Source organism: Manis javanica, chromosome X, assembly GCF_040802235.1.
Source record: "Manis javanica isolate MJ-LG chromosome X, MJ_LKY, whole genome shotgun sequence".
Classification (NCBI taxonomy): Eukaryota; Metazoa; Chordata; class Mammalia; order Pholidota; family Manidae; genus Manis; species Manis javanica.
In genome coordinates, this window is record NC_133174.1 from 141,169,122 (window position 1) to 141,190,504 (window position 21,383).

General features: G+C 39.8%; 1 protein-coding gene across 3 annotated transcripts in view; it reads left to right on the top strand.

Moving 5' to 3' along the window:
- Positions 1-21,383, top strand: part of GAB3 (GRB2 associated binding protein 3) — a 117,339-nt gene that overhangs the window by 1,148 nt on the left and 94,808 nt on the right. The window lies entirely within an intron of this gene.

The following is a 21,383-nucleotide window of genomic DNA, read 5'->3' on the forward strand; positions in this document are numbered from 1 at the left end:
TTTCCAACGATGGTGTCTACTCCATACAGCAGCTGGAAAGAGCCATTAAACTGTAAGTCAGGCTATTTCCTTCCTCTGCCCAAAGCCCTTCAGTGGCTTCCCACCTATAGTACGATGAAGAGTAGTCCTCCAAAAGGTAGATCCTAACCTCGGACCCTGTGAATGTGACCTTATTTGGAAAATGTAATCTTTGGAAATGTCATCAAGTTAAGGCTCTCTAGATGAGATCATCCTGGATTACTCAGGTGGACTCCAAATCCAATGACAAGTGTTCTTACAAGAGAAGGGAAAAGACAGAGCAAGAGAAGACCATGTGAAGACTGAGGCAGAGAGGGGAGTGATTTCAGACTTCCAGCCTCCAGAACTGTGAGCGAATAAATTTCTGTTGTTTAAAACTTCCCAGTTTGGGGTAATTTGTTGTGGCAACCCCAAGAACCTAATATACCATCTCACTAAGTAAAAGCCAAAGTGCTTATGATGGTTGCCACCAGTTCTCTTTCTGAGTCCATCTCCTTCCATTCATGCTATCACCCTCCTCCTGGCACACTCACTGTCTCTTGGCTGTTCAGGACTACTCCAAGCACACTGCCCACCTCAGGTCTTTTGCACCTGTTCTTCAGTCCACCGTTAAATGTACCTTGTTTACGGTATGTCTCTTCACTAGAATGTTGGGCTTACGAAAGCAGATTTTTGCCTGTTTTGTTCACTGCTATATCCCAGGCTCCTAGCAGATTCTTAGCAGTAAGTACTTTTTGAATGAATTTGTGTCTTTGGAACCCAGAAACCCATGGACATTTCCTTACCAGCAGAAACAGTTCATCCTTCCCTGTCTTATGAGGCTGATCCTGCCTTTCTTGGAGATCTTGTAAGCAAACCATCTTGTCAGTTATTGGGCAAGGGGATGCTAATTCTCCTTGTGCCCCAACTCCTCCCATCCCTCATTGTCTCCAATCCCAAAACTCATGGAGGTGGGAATGTTGGAATGGAGTTGTCATGTGCATCCCACTGGCTCACCCCTTAACTACATCCCCTGAGAGGGTTCAAAGGACATTCCTTTCATCAAAACATTGAGACATACTTTGGTGAAGGTTTTGGAAAGCTGGTCTGGGACAGGAGGTAGGAGGTGTTGCCATGGAAACAGGCTTCTACTCTCAGTAGGAATGATGGGATCCTGGAGCAGCAGAGGCCAAGTGGTGGCACTAAATCTCATAGAAACAGGATGAGTATGATGATAGGCAGCAGGACTGGCAGCTGGAACCAGAGTGGTTTCTCCCCCAGAAATCTTTGGTGGTGGCTAATTGATCATAGTGTCCTGTTAATAGGCCACGTATGGTAATGCATGATCTTTACAACCCCAGTAACAAATACTCTAGGTCTGGTGAATGGCAGCCTGCCTCAAATCACCACAGTGGAAAGTCATGGCCTCTCATCTAACTTCTGGACCCAGTCAGTTCATAAGGTCAGCATCCTCAAGTGAAGGTGAGGCCAGCCAGGTACAAGTGACATTACAAGTATATACTTTAAACCTTCCTCTTACTTTCCCTGGGGGACATAGAATGCCACTGTGGTCCACTGATCAGAGATGGAGACTCAGTTCGCACCCCTTTCACTGTGGGCTACCCCCACCCCATGGCTCTTTCCCTGGTTCCTGATTGCATTATTGGAATAAACACAATTGGCAGCTGAAAAAATTCCCACAGGGGCTTCCTGACTCAGGAACTGAGGACAGTTATTGAAAGAAAGGCCCACAAAGAAGCCCCTGGTACTGTCACTTCAATTCTCTGGCACACTATCATAATTAAGTCCCTGGGGACTTCCCTGATCATCTCACTGTGCCCTAAGACATGCTACTCCACTACATTAATGACATCATGATAATTGGGCCTAACGTATAGGAAGTGGCAAATATTTTACCACAGGGTGAGAAATAAGCCCCATGAAAACTCAGGAGCCCAACACCTCCATGAAGTTTCTGGACATTTGATGGGTTGAGGCATATTGACATGGTCCCTCTAAAGAGAAAAACAAGTTGCTGTATGTCAAACCCAGTGCTGCTAAGAAAGAAGCACAGTGCTTGGTGTTTCTAAGCCCTGATAAGAGAATCACAGTTTAGGCCTCTGGAATTTGGGATAATAATGAAGCTCCGAGCTACACACACACATAAACCAATTTGCTAGGAGGAAAAGCTCCGGACTTGCATGGATCCTTGATTGAAACTGAATGACTGATGTTAAGATCTGAGCTGCACATCATGAACTGGGTACTGTTTAACCAAGCAAGCCATAAAGTCAGGTGTGAACAGCAGCACCCCACCATCAAGTACAACAGTGTGGCAGCTGGGCAGAACAGTCAGCTGGTTCCTCAAAGTTTAAGCAAAGAATTGCCATGGGATTCAGCAGTTCTACTCTGCATAGACCCAAGAGAATTGAAAACAGGTATTTAAACAGATTCTTTTACATGTACATTCATAGCAGTCTTATTCATAACGGCCAAAAGGTGCAAACAATCCAAATGTCCATCTACAGATGATTGCATAAGCAAATGTGGTCTATCCATGCAATGGAATATGATTCAGTCATAAAAAGGAATGAAGTAGTGAAACATTGCTACAACATTGATGAACCTTTAAACATCTTGCTAAATGAAATAAGCCAGACACAAAGGGACAACTATTGTACGATCCCGCTCATATGAAACAGCCAAAATAGGCATTTTTTTAGAGCAAACACTACATACATTTTATTAATCACATAGTCCAAGTCAATGCATTAAATACATAAGAATGTGAAATATCAGATTCAATTAAATAAATGTTTGTAAAATTAACCATTTCACCATATGAGCATATTTAAATCATAACACAGATAAGTGTACTCAAGTAAGCATATGTAGCTACTGGACTCTTTAATTATTAGAATAGTCACATTGACTTGCATGTGTGCTGATACAAATAGATCATGTCTTCTATTAAATGTTTATTTCTGGATTTTGACTTGTATTATATTTTTTTAAAGTGAGATTTTTAAGATTAAGGTATCATTGATATACAATCTTATGAAACTTTCACATGAGCAACATTGTAGTCTCAACATTCACCCATATTATCAAGTCCCCCCCACACCCATTGTGGTCACTGTCCATCAGTGTAGTAAGATGCTATAGAGTCACTACTTGTCTTCTTGCTGTACTGCCTTCCCCATGCACCCCAACCCCGCTACATTATGTGTGATAATCATAATGCTCCTTAATCCCCATCTCTCTCCTTCCTCACCCACCCTCCCCAACCCCTTCCCTTTGGTAACCGCTCGTGCCTTCTTGGAGTCTGTGACTCTGTTGCTGTTTTGTTCCTTCAGTTTTGCTTCGTTGTTATACTCCACAAGTGAAGGAAATCATTTGGTAATTGTCTTTCTCGGCCTGGCTATTTTCACTGAGCATAATATCCTCCAGCTCCATCCATGTTGTTGCAAATGGTAGGATTTGTTTCTTTCTCATGGTTGAATAATATTCCATTGTGTATATGTACCACCTCTTCTTTATCCATTCATCTACTGATGGACACTTAGGTTGCTTCCATTTCTTGGCTATTGTAAATAGTGCTGCAATAAACACAGGGGTGCATATGTCTTTTTCAAACTGGGCTGCTGCATTCTTAGAGTAAATTCCTAGGAGTGGAATTCCTGGGTCAAATGGTATTTCTATTATTAGTTTTTTGAGGAACCTCCATACTGCTTTCCACAATGGTTCAACGAGTTTGCATTCCCACCAGCATTGTAGGAGGGTTGCCCTTTCTCCACATTCTCGCCAGCATTTGTTGTTCCTATTCTTTTCTATGTTGGCCATCCTAACTGAAGTGATATCCGATTGTGGTTTTAATTTGCATTTCTCTGATGATTAGCAATGTAGAGCATCTTTTCATGTACCTGTTGGCCATCTGAATTTCTTCTTTGGAGAAGTGTCTGTTCGTATCCTCTGCCCATTTTTTAATAGGGTTATTTGCTTTTTGGGTGTTGAGGCGTGTAAGTTCTTTATATATTTTGGATGTTAACCCGTTGTTGGATATGTCATTTACAAATATATTCTCCCATACTGTAGGATGCCTTTTTGTTCTGCTGATAGTGTCCTTTGCTGTACAGAAGCTTTTTAGTTTGATGTAGTCCCATGTGTTAACATTTTGCTTTTCTTTTCCTTGCTTGAGGAGATGTGTTCAGGAAGAAGTTGCTCATTCAGGAGATTTTTGCCTAAGTTGTCTTCTAAGAGTTTTATGGTTCCATGACTTACATTCAGGTCTCTGATCCACTTCGAGTTTACTTTTGTGTATGAGGATAGACTATAATCCAGTGTCATTCTCTTGCATGCAGCTGTCCAGTTTTGCCAACACCAGTTGTTGAAGAGGCTGTCATTTCCCCATTGTATGTCCATGGCTCCTTTATCATATATTAACTGACCATATATGCTTGGGTTTATATCAGGGCTCTTTAGTCTGTTCCACTGGTCTATGAGTCTGTTCTTGTGCCAGTACCAAATTGTCTGGATTATTGTGGCTTTATAGCAGAGCTTGAAGTCAGGGAGCATAATTCCCCCAGCTTTATTCTACCTTCTAAGGATTGCTTTGGCTATTTGGGGTCTTTTGTTGTTCCATATGAATTTTAGAATGATTTTCTCTAGTTCATTGAAGAATGCTGTTGGTATTTTGATAGGGATTGCATTGAATCTGTAGATTGCTTTAGGCAGGATGGCCATTTTGACAATATTAATTCTTCCTAGCCAAGAGCATGGGATGAGTTTCCATTTGTTAGTGTCCTCTTTAATTTCTCTTAAGAGTGTCTTGTAGTTTTCAGGGTATAGGTCCTTCACTTCCTTGATTAGGTTTATTCCCAGGTATTTTATTCTTTTTGATGGAATTGTATTCCTGATTTCTCTTTCTTCTAGTGTATCATTACTGTATAGGAATGCCACAGATTTCTGCGTATTGATTTTGTATCCTGCAACTTTGCTGAATTCAGATATTAGATCTAGTAGTTTTGGAGTGGATTATTTAGGGGTTTTTATGTACAATATCATGTCAACTACAAACAGGGACAGTTTAACTTCTTCCTTGCCAATCTGGATGCCTTTTATTTCTTTGTGTTGTCTGATTGCCATGGGTAGGACCTCCAGTACTATGTTGAATAGAAGTGGGGAGAGTGGGCATCCGTGTCTTGTTCCTGATATTAGAGGAAAAGCTTTTAGCTTTTCACTGTTAAGTATGATGTTGGCTGTGAGTTTGTCATATGTGGCCTTTATTATGTTGAGGTACTTGCCCACTGTACCCATTTTGTTGAGAATTTTTATCATGAATGGATGTTGAATTTTGTGGAATGTCTTTTCGGCATCTGTGCAGATGATCATGTGGTTTTTGTTCTTCTTTTGTTGATGTGGATGATGTTGCTGGATTTCTAAATATTGTACCATCCTTGCATCACTGGAATAAATCCCACTTGGTCATGGTGTGTGATCCTCTTGATGTGTTTTTGAATTCAGTTTGCTAATATTTTGTTGAGTATTTTTGCATCTCTGTTCACCAGGGATAGTAGTCTGTAATTTTCTTTTTTTGTGGTGTCTTTGCCTGATTTTGGTATTAGAGTGATGCTGCTCTCATAGAATGAGTTTGGAAGTGTTCCCTCTTCTATTTTTTGGAAAACTTCAAGAAGGATGGCTATTAGGTCTTCTCTAAATGTTCAATAAAGTTCAGTGGTGAAGCCATCTGGTCCGGGGGTTTTGTTCTTGGGTAGTTTTTTGATTACCGATTCAATTTCATTGCTGGTAATTCGTTTGTGTAGATTTTCTGTTTCTTCCTTCGTCAGTCTTGGAAGGTTGTATTTGTCCATTTCTTCTGGGTTATCCAGTTTTTTAGCATATAGATTTTCATAGTATTCCCTAATAATTCTTTGTGTTCCTGTGGTGTGTATTGTGATTTTTCCTTTCTCATTTCTGATTCTGTTTATGTGCATAGATTCTCTTTTTTTCTTATTAAGTCTAGCTAGGGGTTTATCTATTTTGTTTATTTTCTCAAAGAACGAGCTCTTGCTTTCATTGGTTCTTTCTTGATTTTATTTATTTCTTCCTTGATCTTTATTATGTCCCTCCTACTGACTTTAGGCCTCATTTGTTCTTATTTTTCTAGTTTCATTAATTGTGAGTTTAGACTGTTCATTTGGGATTGTTCTTCTTTCCTGAGGTAGGCCTGTATTACAATATACTTTCCTCTTAACACAGCCTTCACTGCATCCCACAGATTTTGGGGTTTGGAGTTGTTGTTTTCATCAGAATAGGCACCCTAACACAGGTAACAGGCATGTAAGTGAGGAAGCTTCCAGGGATTATAGGCTCCAGCCACCTGGTCACCCTCAGCCATTGAGTCCTCTTGGCTGAGGCCACAGAGAATGTTAAAGAATTTGGAAGCCTTGGCTTAAAACTACCACATTCATTGAGACATAACCAACTGCTGTGCAGGTCAAACTGGTGAATTAAATGGGGATGTGAGAGGAATTTCCTTCCCTTTTCATATCTTTTTGATGATGTAACTAATTTCTGACATTTTCCCCTAAGTATGTGGTATCTTTTAAAAATTTTTTATTAAGGTATTATTGATATACACTCTTATGAAGGTTTCACATGAAAAACAATGTGGTTACTGCATTCACCCATATTACCGAGTCCCCCCCCACACCCCATTTCAGTCATTGTCCATCAGTGTAGTAAGATGTGTGGTATTTCTTTTGACTCACACTGTGGTAGAAAGGTGGAGTTCCAGGGGTTTCCATTTGGACCTCTCTGTCATGACTGCCTTATTCCATGGGTCAGGAAATCAGTGTGGAGATACTGCTGATTTTTTTTAAATTTTAGCCTTTCTGATAGGCATGTACTGGTATTTCACTGTGGTTTTAATGTGCATGTCCTGATGACTATCATTAGTCAATATCACATTGAACATCTTTCCACATGCTTATTTGTCATCCTTGCCTCCTCTTCAGTGAAATGTCTCTTCCTGTCTTTTATCTATTTTCTAATTGGATTATTACTGTTTTCTTTTTCTTTCTTTAACTGTTGAATTTTGAGACTTCTTTACATACTCTTGATATGAGTCCTTTGGCAGATATGTGGTTTGCAAACATTTTCTCACAGTCTGTAGCTTGTCTTTTTATACTCTTAACAGGTACTTTGTAGAGCAACTTTTAATTTTAATGAGGTCCAATTTATCATTTTTTTATTTTATAGATTGTGGTTTTGGTGTCATATCTAAAAATTCATCACCAGGTCCTAGGCCTCAAATGTTTTTTCCTATGTTGTCTTCTAAAAGGCATAGTTTTATATTTTACATATAAATATAAAATGAAATTTTTTTAATTTTTTAATTTTTTATTTTGTTATCATTAATCTACAATTACATGAAGAACATTAAGTTTACTAGGCTCCCCCCTTCACCAAGTCCCCCCAACAAACCCCATTACAGTCACTGTCCATCAGCATAGTAAGATGCTGTAGAATCACTACTTGTCTTCTCTGTGTTGCACAGCCCTCCCCATTCCTCCCCCTCATGTTATACATGCTAATCGTAATACTCCCTTTCTTCTTCCCCGCCCTTATCCCTCCTTTCCCTCCCATTCTCCCCAGTCCCTTTCCCTTTGGTAACTGTTAGTCCATTCTTGGGTTCTGTGATTCTGCTGCTGTTTTGTTCCTTCAGTTTTTCTTTGTTCTTATACTCCACATATGAGTGAAATCATTTGGTACTTGTCTTTCTCCGCTTGGATTATGTCACTGAGCATAATACCCTCTAGCTCCATCCATGTTGTTGCAAATGGTAGGATTTGTTTTCTTCTTATGGCTGAATAATATTTCATTGTGTATATGTACCACATCTTCTTTATCCATTCATCTACTGATGGACACTTAGGTTGCTTCCATTTCTTGGCTATTGTAAATAGTGCTGCAATAAACATAGGGGTGCATCTGTCTTTTTCAAACTGGGCTGCTGCATTCTTAGGGTAAATTCCTAGAAGTGGAATTCCTGGGTCAAATGGTATTTCTAATTTGAGCATTTTGAGGAACCTCCATACTGCTTTCCACAATGGATGAACTAATTTACTTTCCCACCAGCAGTGTAGGAAGGTTCCCCTTTCTCCACAACCTCGCCAACATTTGTTGTTGTTTGTTTGTCATAAGGATGGTAGCCATCCTTACTGGTGTGAGGTTGATATCTCATTGTGGTTTTAATTTGCATTTCTCTGATAACTAGTGATGTGGAGCATCTTTTCATGTGTCTGTTGGCCATCTGAATTTTTTCTTTGGAGAACTGTCTGCTCATCTCCTCTGTCCATTTTTTAATTGTATTATTCGTTTTTTGTTTGTTGAGGTGCGTGAGCTCTTTATATATTTTGGATGTCAAGCCTTTATCAGATCTGTCATTTATGAATATGTTCTCCCATACTGTAGGGTACCTTTTTGTTTTATTGATGGTGTCCTTTGCTGTACAGAAGCTTTTCAGCTTGGTGTAGTCCCACTTGTTCATTTTTGCTTTTGTTTTCCTTGCCCTGGGAGATATGTTCATGAAGAAGTCACTCATGTTTATGTCCAAGAGATTTTTTCATGTTTTTTTCTAAGAGTTTTATGGTTTCATGACTTACATTCAGGTCTTTGATCCATTTCGAATTTACTCTTGTGTATGGGGTTAGACAGTGATCCAGTTTTATTCTCTTACATGTAGCTGTCCAGTTTTGCCAGCACCATCTGTTGAAGAGACTGTCATTTCCCCATTATATGTCCATGGCTCCTTTGTCATATATTAATTGACCATATATGTTTGTGTTAATGTCTGGAGTCTCTATTCTGTTCCACTGGTCTGTGGCTCTGTTCTTGTGCCAGTACCAAATTGTCTTGATTACTATGGCTTTGTAGTAGAGCTTGAGGTTGGGGAGTGAGATACCCCCCCACTTTATTCTTCCTTCTCAGGATTGCTTTGGCTATTCAGGGTCTTTGGTGTTTCCATATGAATTTTTGAACTATTTATTCGAGTTCATTGAAGAATGTTGTTAGTAATTTAATAGGGATTGCATCAAATCTGTATATTGCTTTGGGCAGGATGGCCATTTTGACCATATTAATTCTTCCTAGCCAAGAGCATGGGATGAGTTTCCATTTGTTAGTGTCCTCTTTAATTTCTGTTAGGAGTGTCTTATAGTTTTCAGAGTATAGCTCTTTCACCTCTTTGGTTAGGTTTATTCCTAGGTATTTTATTCTTTTTGATGCAATTGTGAATGGAATTGTTTTCCTGATTTCTCTTTCTATTGGTTCATTGTTAGTGTATAGGAAAGCCACAGATTTCTGTGTGTTAATTTTGTATCCTGCAACTTTGCTGTATTCCGGTATCAGTTCTAGTAGTTTTGTAGTGAAGTCTTTAGGGTTTTTTATGTACAATATCATGTCATCTGTTAGTGACAGTTTGACTTTTTCTTTACCAGTCTGGATTCCTTGTATTTCTTTGTTTTGTCTAATTGCCGTGGCTAGGACCTCCAGTACTACGTTAAATAACAGTGGGGAAAGTGGGCATCTCTGTCTTGTTCCCAATGTCAGATGAAAAGCTTTCAGCTTCTCGCTGTTCAGTATGATGTTTGCTGTGGGTTAATTATATATAGCCTTTATTATGTTGAGGTACTTGCCCTCTATACCCATTTTGCTGAGAGTTTTTATCATGAATGGATGTTGAATTTTGTCGAATGCTTTTTCAGAATCTATGGAGATGATCATGTGGTTTTTGTCCTTCTTTTTGTTTATGTGGTGGATGATGTTGATGGATTTTTGAGTGTTGTACCATCCTTGCATCCCTGGGATGAATCCCCCTTGGTCGTGGTGTATCATCCTTTTGAAATATTTTTGAATTTGGTTTGCTAATATTTTGTGGAGTACTTTTGCATCTATGTTCATCAGGAATATTGGTCTGTAGTTTTCTTTATTAGTGGGGTCTTTGCCTGGTTTTGGTCTTAGGGTGATCTTGGCTTCATAGAATGAGTTTGGGAGTATTCCCTCCTCTTCGATTTTTTGGAAAACTTTAAGAAGAATGGGTATTATGTCTTCTCTGTATGTCTGATGAAATTCCTAGGTAAATCCATCTTCCTGGGGGTTTTGTTCTTGCGTAGTTTTTTGATTACCGCTTCAATTTCTTTGCTCTTAATTAGTTTGTTTAGATTTTTTGTTTCTTCCTTGGTCAGTCTTGGAAGGTTGTATTTTTCTAGAAAGTTGTCCATTTCTTCTAGGTTTTCCAGCTTGTTAGCATATAGGTTTTCATAGTAGTCTCTAATAATTCTTTGTATATCTGTGGAGTCTGTCATGATTTTTCCTTTCTCATTTTTGATTCTGTTGATGTGTGTTGATTCTCTTTTTCTTTTAATAAGTTTGGCTAGAGGCTTATCTATTTTGTTTATTTTCTCAAAGAACCGGCTCTTCGTTTCATTGATTTTTTTCTATTGTTTTATTCTTCTCAATTTTGTTTATTTCTTCTCTGATCTTTATTATGTCCCTCCTTCTGCTGACTTTAGGCCTCATTTGTTCTTCTTTTTCCAATTTCAATAATTGTGACGTTAGACTATTCATTTGGGATTCATTTGGGTTCTTCCTTCTTTAAGTATGCCTGGATTGCTATATACTTTCCTCTTAAGACTGCTTTCGCTGCATCCCACAGAAGTTGGGGCTTTGTGTTGTTGTTGTCATTTGTTTCCATATATTCCTTGATCTCTATTTTAATTTGTTCATTGATCCATTGATTATTTAGGAGCATGTTCTTAAGCCTCCATGTGTTTGTGAGCCTTTTTGTTTTCTTTGTACAATTTATTTCTAGTTTTATTCCTTTGTGGTCTGAAAAATTGGTTGGTAGAATTTCAATCTTTTGAAATTTACTGAGGCTCTTTTTGTGGCCTAGTATGTGGTCTATTCTGGAGAATGTTCCATGTGTACTTGAGAAGAATGTGTATCCTGTTGCTTTTGGATGTAGACTTCTGTAGATGTCTATTAGGTCCATCTGTTCTAGTGTGTTGTTCAGTGCCTCCGTGTCCTTACTTATTTTCTGTCCAGTGGATTTATCCTTTGGAATGAGTGGTGTGTTGAAGTCTCCTAAAATGAATGCATTGCGTTCTATTTCGTCCTTTAGTTCTGTTAGTATTTGTTTCACATATGCTGGTGCTCCTGTGTTGGGTGCATATATATTTATAATGGTTATATCCTCTTGTTGGACTGAGCCCTTTATCATTATGTTATGTCCTTCTTTATCTCTTTTTACTTTCTTTGTTTTGAAGTCTATTTTGTCTGATACTAGTACTGTAACACCTGCTTTTTGTCCCTGTTGTTTGCATGAAGTATCTTTTTCCATCCCTTCACTTTTAGTCTGTGAATGTCTTTGGGTTTGAGGTGAGTTTCTTGTAAGCAGCATATAGATGGGTCTTGCTTTTTTATCCGTTCTCTTACTCTGTGTCTTTTGATTGGTGTGTTCAGTCCATTTACAGTTAGGGTGATTATTGAAAGATATATACTTATTGCCATTGCAGGCTTTAGATTCGTGGTTACCAAAGGTTCAATGTTGTCTTCTTTAGTATCTTACTGTCTAACTTAAGTCGCTTATTGGTCTATTATAAACACTGTCTTGTGATTATTTATTTCTCTCCCTTCTTATTCTTCCTCCTCCATTCATTATATGTTGGGTGTTTTATTCTGTGCTCTTTTGTGTTTCCTTTAACTGCTTTTGTGGGTAGTTGATTTTATTTTTTGCCTTTAGTTAGTATTTGGTTGGTCTGTTTTCTTTGCTGTGATTTTATTTTCTCTGGTGACATCTGTTTAGCCTTAGGAGTTCTCCCATCTAGAGCAGTCCCTCTAAAATACCCTTTTAGAGGGTATTTTACCTCTTTTGGTTGTCTGGGAATTGCTTAATCCCTCCTTCATATTTAAATGATAATCATGCTGGATACAGTATTCTTGGATCAAGGCCCTTCTGTTTCATTGCATTAAATATATCATGCCATTCTCTTCTGGCCTGTAGGGTTTCTGTTGAGAAGTCTGATGATAGCCTGATGGGTTTTCCTTTGTAGGTGACCTTTTTCCTCTCTCTGGCTGCCTTTAAAACTCTGTCCTTGTCCTTGATCTTTGCCATTTTAATTATTATGTGTCTTGGTGTTGTCCTCCTTGGGTCCATTCTGTTGGGAGTTCTGTGTACTTCCGTGGTCTGATTGATTATTTCCTCCCCCAGTCTGGGGAAGTTTTCAGCCATTATTTCTTCAAAGACAGTTTCTATCTCTTTTTCTCTCTCTTCTTCTGGTACCCCTATAATGAGGATATTGTTCCTTTTGGATTGGTTACACAATTCTCTTAATATTGTTTCATTCCTGGAGATCCTTTTATCTCTCTCTGCGTCAGCTTCTATGCATTCTGTTCTCTGGTTTCTATTCCATCAATGGCCTCTTGCATCTTATCCATTCTGCTTATAAATCCTTCCAGAGATTGTTTCATTTCTGTAATCTCCTTCCAGACATCATCCCTTAGCTCTTGCATATTTCTCTGCAGCTCTGTCAGCATGGTTATGACCTTTATTTTGAATTCTTTTTCAAGAAGATTGGTTAGGTCTATCTCCTTCTCAGGGGCTGACTCTGTGATTTTGGTCTGTATCCAATTATTTTGCCTTTTCATTGCAATAGAGATAGTTGTGCGGGGCTGACACTGTGTGTCGGCTGGGATAACGTCCCTTCTTGCTGGTTTGTGGCTTTCCTCTCCTGGGAGAATAGCGACCTCTGGCAGCTTGTGCTGGGCAGCTGTGTGAAGATGGGGTCTCAGATTTTTGCCTGGCTGCTGTGGAGTTAAGCTCCATGATTCCTATGGGCTTGGCCTGCCTCAGTCTGCTGCTCCAATATGGCGGAGCCACTTCGGAGAGGAGACAGGTGGGAGGCTGTTTATCGCTGTCAGGGGCCTCTGAGTGGCACTGCCACCCAGGCGGTTAGGGCACCCAGTTTTCCCTGGGATTCCCAGCTGCTGGGCTGAGTGCGCCGGGATGCTTCTGTCCAGCTGTGGGGTCCCTGTCCCTTTAAGACTTTCAAAAGGCACTCGCCTTTCTTTGTCCCAGGGACGCCAGCTGTGGGGACCCGCTCACAGGTCTTACTGTCCCGTTTCCCTAGTTTCCAGCATCCCCCACACACACTGTGTGTCTGCGCTCCAGTGCAGATGGCTAAGGCTGGGTGTTTAGCAGTCCTGGGCTCCCTCTCCCTCCCCAGTCCAACTCCTCTCCTCCCGCTGGGAGCTGGGGTGAGGGGCGCACGGGTCCTGCTGGGCTGCAGCTGGTATCTTACCCCCTTCGCGAGGTGCTGGGTTCTCACAGGTGTGGATGTAGTCTGGCTGTTGTCCTGTGTCTTCTGGTCTCTTTTAGGAATGGTTGTATTTGTTGTATTTTCAAAAATATATATGGTTTTGGGAGGAGATTTCTGCTGCTCTACTCAAGCCGCCATCTTGGCTCGCTGTGACAATGAATTTCGAGTTAACTTTTGTTTAAGGTATGAGGTTTTGGATAAAGCTGTTTTTTATTTTTTTGCCTATGGGTATGTAGTTGCTCATTTGTTGAAAGGATGATCCTTCCTCCATTGAATAGCTTCTGTGCCTTGTCAGTTGGGTGAATTTATGTGGATCTCTATCTGGGTTCTCTATTCCATTCCATGTATCTATCTGTCTATTCCTTTACCAATATCACATGGTCTTGAAATTGTGTAAAGAGATTTGTGTGTTGATCTCATACCCTGCAACCTTGTAAAACTCATTAGTTATGGGAGTTTTTTCTGTAGATTCCTTGGGGTTTTCTATGAAGACAATGATATCAGCGGCAAATTGAGACAATTTTATTTCTTCCTTCCCAATCAGTGTGACTTTTGTTTCATTTTTTGCTGTTGCCTTTACTGCACTGACTAGACCTTCCAATATTGTGTTGAATAAGCGTAGTGAGAGCAGATATCCTTGCCTTGTCCCCAATCTTAGGGGGAAGTGTTTAGTTTTTCACCATTAAGTATGTGATGCTAGTCATAGGCCTTCTGTAGATCTTCTTTAACAAGTTGAGAATGTTCCCCCTCTATTCCTACTTTTATGAGACTTTTTGTCATGAATTAGTATTGGGTTTTGTCAAGTGCTTCTGCATTGATTGATATAATCATGTGACTTTTCTTCTTTTACTTGTTAATATAGTTGATTGCATTGATTGATTTTTCATATATTGAATGAGCCTTGCATCTCTGGGATAAACCCCACCTAGTCGTGGTGTATGATTCTTTTTAGGTATTTATGAGTTCTACTTGCTGATATTTTGCTAAGGATTTTTATGCCTGTATTCATGAGGCATATTGGTCTGTAGTTTTCTTTCTTTTCTTAATTGTCTTTTTTTGGTTTTTGTATCAGAGTAACACTGTCATCATGGAATGAACTAAGAAGTATCTGATTTGGACCTGTGACAATTTCATACTATTTTAAATATAACAATAATGGATATGATGTCAGGATTTGTCATAAGACATGAAAAAGACTACCATTGATAAAAATTAAGTCAAATTTCTTATTTCATGTGGAGATTAGGCTTCTTTCACTCTCTGTGAAGCACTTTATAGAGCAGGAAAAAGAGTTTCCCTATCTGAAATTATACCATGGCACTCAAGGCCTTTAATTTTCATAGATTATTAAAATAAGAGATGGGTGGGAGGAGGGGCTATAGGAAGACACAGTCCTTTTCCTTCACCGTGGCCTGTCATATACATGTATAGCTATCTCCCCATGTCTGTTCCTGACCCAGAAATTAGAGAGGCATTTTCTTTTCAAACTTTCTCTTTTCACAGAGAGTAAGTTAGATGCATGGCCATGTTGCCCATCAACATAATTGAAATGGAAACTCTTCCTTGATGGTGGACATTTTTTTTCACAAATACTTCAAAGTTATAAGATTCACAGTACTTAATGAACTGGCCAATTAAACCTGTTTTAAATAAATAATAAATGGGGAAGCCACAGAGGAAATCCAGGTGCTGGAAACCACTTGCTATTCAAATTATCTCCTCTCCCCAGGCTGGAGTGCACAGAAGCTAGGAAACGGCTTGATGAAAGTTGCAATACAAAACTTAGGAGGAGCAACCATGCAGAAGAAGTAATTTAGAATCATCCAGAAGGGAGAACAGTGTGCCCTGAAAGATGCAGGAATGATTATTCACATCACATCTTTATTTACCCTGCCTAGTTAGCCTGGGAATGGTGGGTAATTGTAGAATTAATTAGGTCGTACCTTGAATCAAAGCCACTATTCCAGATGGTTTTTTTTCCTCGAGCAAATCAGCATAGCCCCTGGCTCCTGGTAAGTGGCCCTCTGGCTGATGAATGCTTTTATCCCTGTCCCAATCAGCAGAGACTACCAGAAGCAGCTTGCTTTCATCTGGCAGGAGCTGAAGTACGACTTTAGTGCCTTATCTATGTCTATCCTCTGGCTCTATTGTAATCTAGGGTGACTGGAACTTGATTTTTGTGAAAACTGTGGTGAACATCACGCTGGTTCATTACACTGAAGACATTTTTCTTTCTGTACCTGGTGATGAAGAGGTCACATAGATGCTTTATTAAGGCATATGTGCACTAGAGGGCGGAAGATAAAGCTCCTGAGAACTCAAAAGCCTGACCTTCAGTGACATTTTGAGATGGTCTGGGCCAGAAAGAGGCACAGTGTTTGGTGGGGCTCTTTGGATTTCGTAGCAACATGTACTACATTTAATTGTGCCACACCAACACATTCAGCAAGTACTCTGTAAGGTTGTGCATTTTCAGTAGGACCCAGGGCATGGAAAGACTCTGTGGCAGGTCCAGGCCACTTGACCCTTCTGATCACGCAGATCCAGCATGCATAGAGCCTTTGACACACTGGGAGACTACTTGGAGCCTCTGGCAAGCCCTAGGAGAAACATTCAGGGGACTGTTGGAGTTTTGAAGCAAATCATGCCCTATACCACAAAACAAGTATTTTCCTTCTGATCGACAGCTTCTGGCTTCTCCTGGGCTATGGTGAAGTTTGAGTGCCTGACCATGAGGCACCAAGGAACCATGTAACCTCACCTGGCCCTGATAAAGTGGATGCTAACTGATCATCCACTGGAAGTGGGATATTTCAGATCAGACTCAAGCAGGTCTGAAAGGTACCAGAAAGCTGCTTGAGCAAGTGCCTCACATCTCCATGACCCTTACTGCTGCATGGCACCCTTTCCCTTGACTCACACGTATAACCTCATAGGGAGTTCTTGTGACTAGGTATATTGGTCAGTGTCTGAGAAGGAAGCAAATGGTAGACGGAATGGGTTGAACTGAGGAAGCAAATGGTGGACTCAAGTGGTTGAACTGAGGAGGGTATAATTGAAGACTCAGTTACTATGCTAGTTGATACACTGAAAGGTGGAAGTTCTGTCTTCCAGGATGAGGTAGAGACTTTGAATTGGTGAATACTCTAGGGTGCTGTTTCTCCATGTCCAGAGTCTGTGGGTCTAGGAATAAAGAGGTGGAAGAGGGAGCAACTCTTCTTATTATCACACTTAATAATCCACTGTCAAGGTGTTTCTTCCCATTCCCACAGCTTTGAGTTCTGCTTGTTCCCAAGTGAGAAATGCATCCACCAGGGCCACAACAATGGTTCAATCAAATTGCAAGTTGAGATTGCCATCTGGCCACTTAGGGTTCCTTATGTCTCTGAACCAACAGGCAAACCACAGGACTACCGAGCTGGTTTGAGTGGTTATGCTATTATCAAGTGGAAACAGGGTTGCTCTTAAACAATGGGACTGGGAAGGACTATGTCCTGAATCCAAGGAATCCTGTGGGACATCTCTTATTACAGCCATATCTAGGCAGGACTACTGAGGATTCAGACTCAGAGGGGATAAAGGTTTGGGTCACTTAACCAGGTAAAGAATTCTGACCAGCTGAAGTCCTGGCTGGAGAGCAAAGGGAGGATAGGGAGGGTAGTGGAAGAAGGAAGTTATAAAGAGCAATTATGAACCCTCCTACAGTGTTGGTGCGAATGTAACTTGGTGCACCCACTGTGGAAGGAAGTATGGAGTTTCCTCCAAAAACTGAAAATAGAAATACCATAGGACCCAGTAGTTTCACTTCTAGGAATTTTACCCAAATAAAACAAAATCCTTGATTTTAAAGGATATATTTACCCCTATGTTTAGTGCCACATTATTTATAATAGCCAAGATATGGAAACACCCTAAGTGTCCATCAGTAGATGAATGGATAAAGGAGTGGTACATATACACAATGGAATATTATTCAGCCATAAGAAGAAAACAAATCTACCATTTCCAACAACATGGATGGAGCTAGAGGGTATTATGCTCAGTGAAGTAAGCCAGGCAGAGAAAGACAAATACCATATGATTTCATTTATTTGTGGAGTCCAAAAACAAAACAAAACAGAATGAACAAAATAGCAGTAGATTCATAGATACTGAGAAATGACTGGTGGTTACCATGGGGGAGGGGTTGGGGTGGGTGGGCAGGGAGTGTGAGGGGGATAAAAGGGCACAAAGATTCTCAATCATAATATAAGTTGGTCATGAAGATGGTAGTACAGCATGGAGAATATAGCTAATGATTCTGTAACATCTTCTTAGGTTGACAGTAACTGCACTGGGGGTGAGGATTTAATAATAGGTATAACTATTGAATCACTGTGTTATATACTTAACACCACTGTAAGATTGTACATCCATGATACTTCAATAAAAGAAGACAAGACCAATTATGGTCTGAAGACCAGTTACAGAAATGAGGATTGTACTGGCTCACACTCTTTCAGTGTCACTCACCCTGTGTGTATGTGTACATATAAAGTTTTCCAATTTTCCTATTGCCTATATATGTTTTTATTAAGGTATTGTCGATATACACTCTTATGTAGGTTTCCCATGAGAAACCAATGTGGTTACTACACTCACCCATATTATCGTGTCCCACCTATACCCCATTGAAGTCACTGTCCCTCAGGGTAGTAAGATGCCACAGAGTCACTACTTGTCTTCTCTGTGCTACACTGTCTTCCCCGTGACACCCCCACATAATCATAATACCCCTCAATCCCCTTCTGCCCCCCTCTGCACCCGCCCCCGCACCCCCCTCCGCTTTGGTAACCGCTAGTCGCTTCTTCGAGTCTGTGAGTCTGCTGCTGTTTTGTTCCTTCAGTTTTGCTTCGTTGTTATACTTCACAAATGAGGAAATTCATTTGGTACTTGTCTTTCTCTGCCTGGCTGATTTCACTGAGCATAATATTCTCTAGCTCCGTCCATGTTGTTGCAAATGGTAGGATATGTTTCATTCTTATAGCTGAAAGAGTATTCCATTGTGCATATGTACCACCTCTTCTTTATCCATTCATCTACTGATCGACACTTGGGTTGGTTCCATATCTTGGCTATTATAAATAGTACTGCAATAAACATAGGGGTGCATATGTCTTTTTGAATCTGAGAACTTGTATTCTTTGGGTAAATTCCAAGGAGTGGAATTCCCGGGTCAACTGGTATTTATTTTTATTTTTATTTTTATTTATTAATTTTTTATTTTGGTATCATTAATGCACAATTACAAGAACATTTTGGTTACTAGACTCCCCCTATTATCAAGTCCCCACCACATACCCCATTACAGTCACTGTCCGTCAGCGTAGTAGGTTGCTATAGAGTCACTACTTGTCTTCTCTGTGTTATACTGCCTTCCCCATGCCCCCTCCCCCTATACCATGCATACTAATTGTAATACCCCTTTTTCCCCCTTATCCCTCCCTTCCCACCCATGCTCCCCAGTCCCTTTCCCTTTGGTAACTGTTAGTCCATTCTTGGGTTCTGTGAGTCTGCTGCTGTTTTGTTCCTTCAGTTTATTTGTTCTTATACACCACAGATGAGTGAAATCATCTGATACTTGTCTTTCTCTGCCTGGCTTATTTCACTGAGCATAATACCCTCTAGCTCCATCCATGTGGTTGCAAATGGTAGGATTTGTTTTTTTCTTATGGCTGAGTAATATTCCATTGTGTATATGTACCACCTCTTCTTTATCCATTCATCTACTGATGGACACTTAGGTTGCTTCCATTTCTTGGCTATTGTAAATAGTGCTGTGATAAACATAGGGGTGCATATGTCTTTTTGAAACTGGGATCCTGCATTCTTAGGGTAAATTCCTAGGAGTGGAATTCCTGGGTCAAATGGTATTTCTATTTTTAGTTTTTTGAGGAGCCTCTACATTGCTTTCCACAATGGTTGAACTAGCTTACATTCTCACCAGCAGTGTAAGAGGGTTGCCCTTTCTCTACGTCCTTGCCAGCATTTGTTGTTCTTAGTGTTTTCGATGCTGGCCATTATTAACTGGTGTGAGGTGATATCTCATTGTGGTTTTAATTTGCATTTCCCTGATGATAAGTGATGTGGAGCATCTTTTCATGTGTCTGTTGGCCATCTGAATTTCTTCCTTGGAGAATTCTCTCTTCATATCCTTTGCCCATTTTTTAATCGGGTTATTTGCTTTTTGTTTGTTGAGGTGCATGAACTCTTTATATATTTTGGATGTTAACCCCTTGTCAGATATGTCATTTACAAATGTATTCTCCCATACTGTAGGATGCCTTTTTTGTTCTGTTGATGATGTCCTTTGCCATACAGAAACTTTTTAGTTTGATGTAGTCCCATGAGTTCATTTTTGCTTTTGTTCCCCTTGCTTGAGAAGATGTGTTCAGGAAGAAGTTGCTTATGTTTATATTCAGGAGATTTTTGCCTATGTTGTCTTCTAAGAGTTTTATGGTTTGATGACTTACATTCAGGTCTCTGATCCATTTTGAGTTTACTTTTACTTTTGTGTATGGGGTTAAACAATAACCCAGTTTCATTTTCTTGCACATAGCTGTCCAGTTTTGCCAACACCAGTTGTTAAAGAGGCTGTCATTTCCCCATTGTATTTCCATGGCACCTTTATCGTATATTAATTGACCATATATGCTTGGGTTTATATCAGGGCTTTCTAGTCTGTTCCATTGGTCTATGGGTCTGTTCTTGTGCCAGTACCAAATTGCCTTGATTACTGTGGCTTTGTAGTAGAGTTTGAAGTGGAGCGTAATCCCCCCAGCTTTATTTTTCTCAGGATTGCTTTGGCTATTTGGGGTCTTGTGTGGTTCCATATGAATTTTAGAATGATTTTCTCTAGTTTATTGAATAATGCTGTTGGTATTTTGATAGGGATTGCATTGAATCTGTAGATTGCTTTAGGCAGGATGGCCATTTTGACAATATTAATTCTTCCTATCCATGAGCATGGGATGTGTTTCCATTTATTAGTATCTTCTTTAATTTCTCTTATGAGTGTCTTGTAGTTTTCAGAGTATAGGTCTTTCACTTCCTTGGTTAGGTTTATTCCTAGGTATTTTATTCTTTTTGATGCAATTGTGAATGGAATTGTTTTCCTGATTTGTCTTTCTGCTAGTTCATCATTAGTGTATAGGAATGCAACAGATCTCTGTGTATTAATTTTGTATCCTGCAACTTTGCTGAATTCAAATATTAGATCTAGTAGTTTGGAGTGGATTCTTTAGGATTTCTTATGTACAATATCATGTCTTCTGCAAACAGTGACAGTTTAATTTCTTCTTTACCAATCTGAATGTCTTTTATTTCTTTGTGTGGTCTGCTTGCCATGGCTAGGACCTCCAGAACTATGCTGAATGAAAGTGGAGAGGGTGTGCATCCTTGTCTTGTTCCTGATCTTAAAGAAAGGCTTTCAGCTTCTTGCTGTTAAGTATGATGTTGGCTGTGGGTTTGTCGTATATGGCCTTTATTATGTTGAGGTACTTGCCCCCTATACCCACTTTGTTGAGAGTTTTTATCATGAATGGATGCTGGATTTTGTTGAATGCTTTTTCAGTATCTATGGAGATGATCATGTGGTTTTTGTCCTCCTTTTTGTTTGATGTGGTGGATAACGTTCATGGATTTTTTTAATGTTGTACTATCCTTGCATCCGTGGAGTAAATGCTACTTGATCATGGTGAATATTCTTTTTGATGTATTTTTGAATTCAGTTTGCTAATATTTTGTTGAGTATTTTTGCATCTATGTTCATCAGGGATATTGGACTGTAATTTTCTTTTTTTGTGGTGTCTTTGCCTGGTTTTGGTATTACAGTGATGCTGGCCTCATAGAATGAGTTTGGAAGCATTCCCTCCTCTTCTATTTTTGGGAAAACTTTAAGGGAATGGGTATTAGGTTTTCACTAAATGATTGATAAAATTCAGCGGTGAAGCCATCTGGTACAGGGGT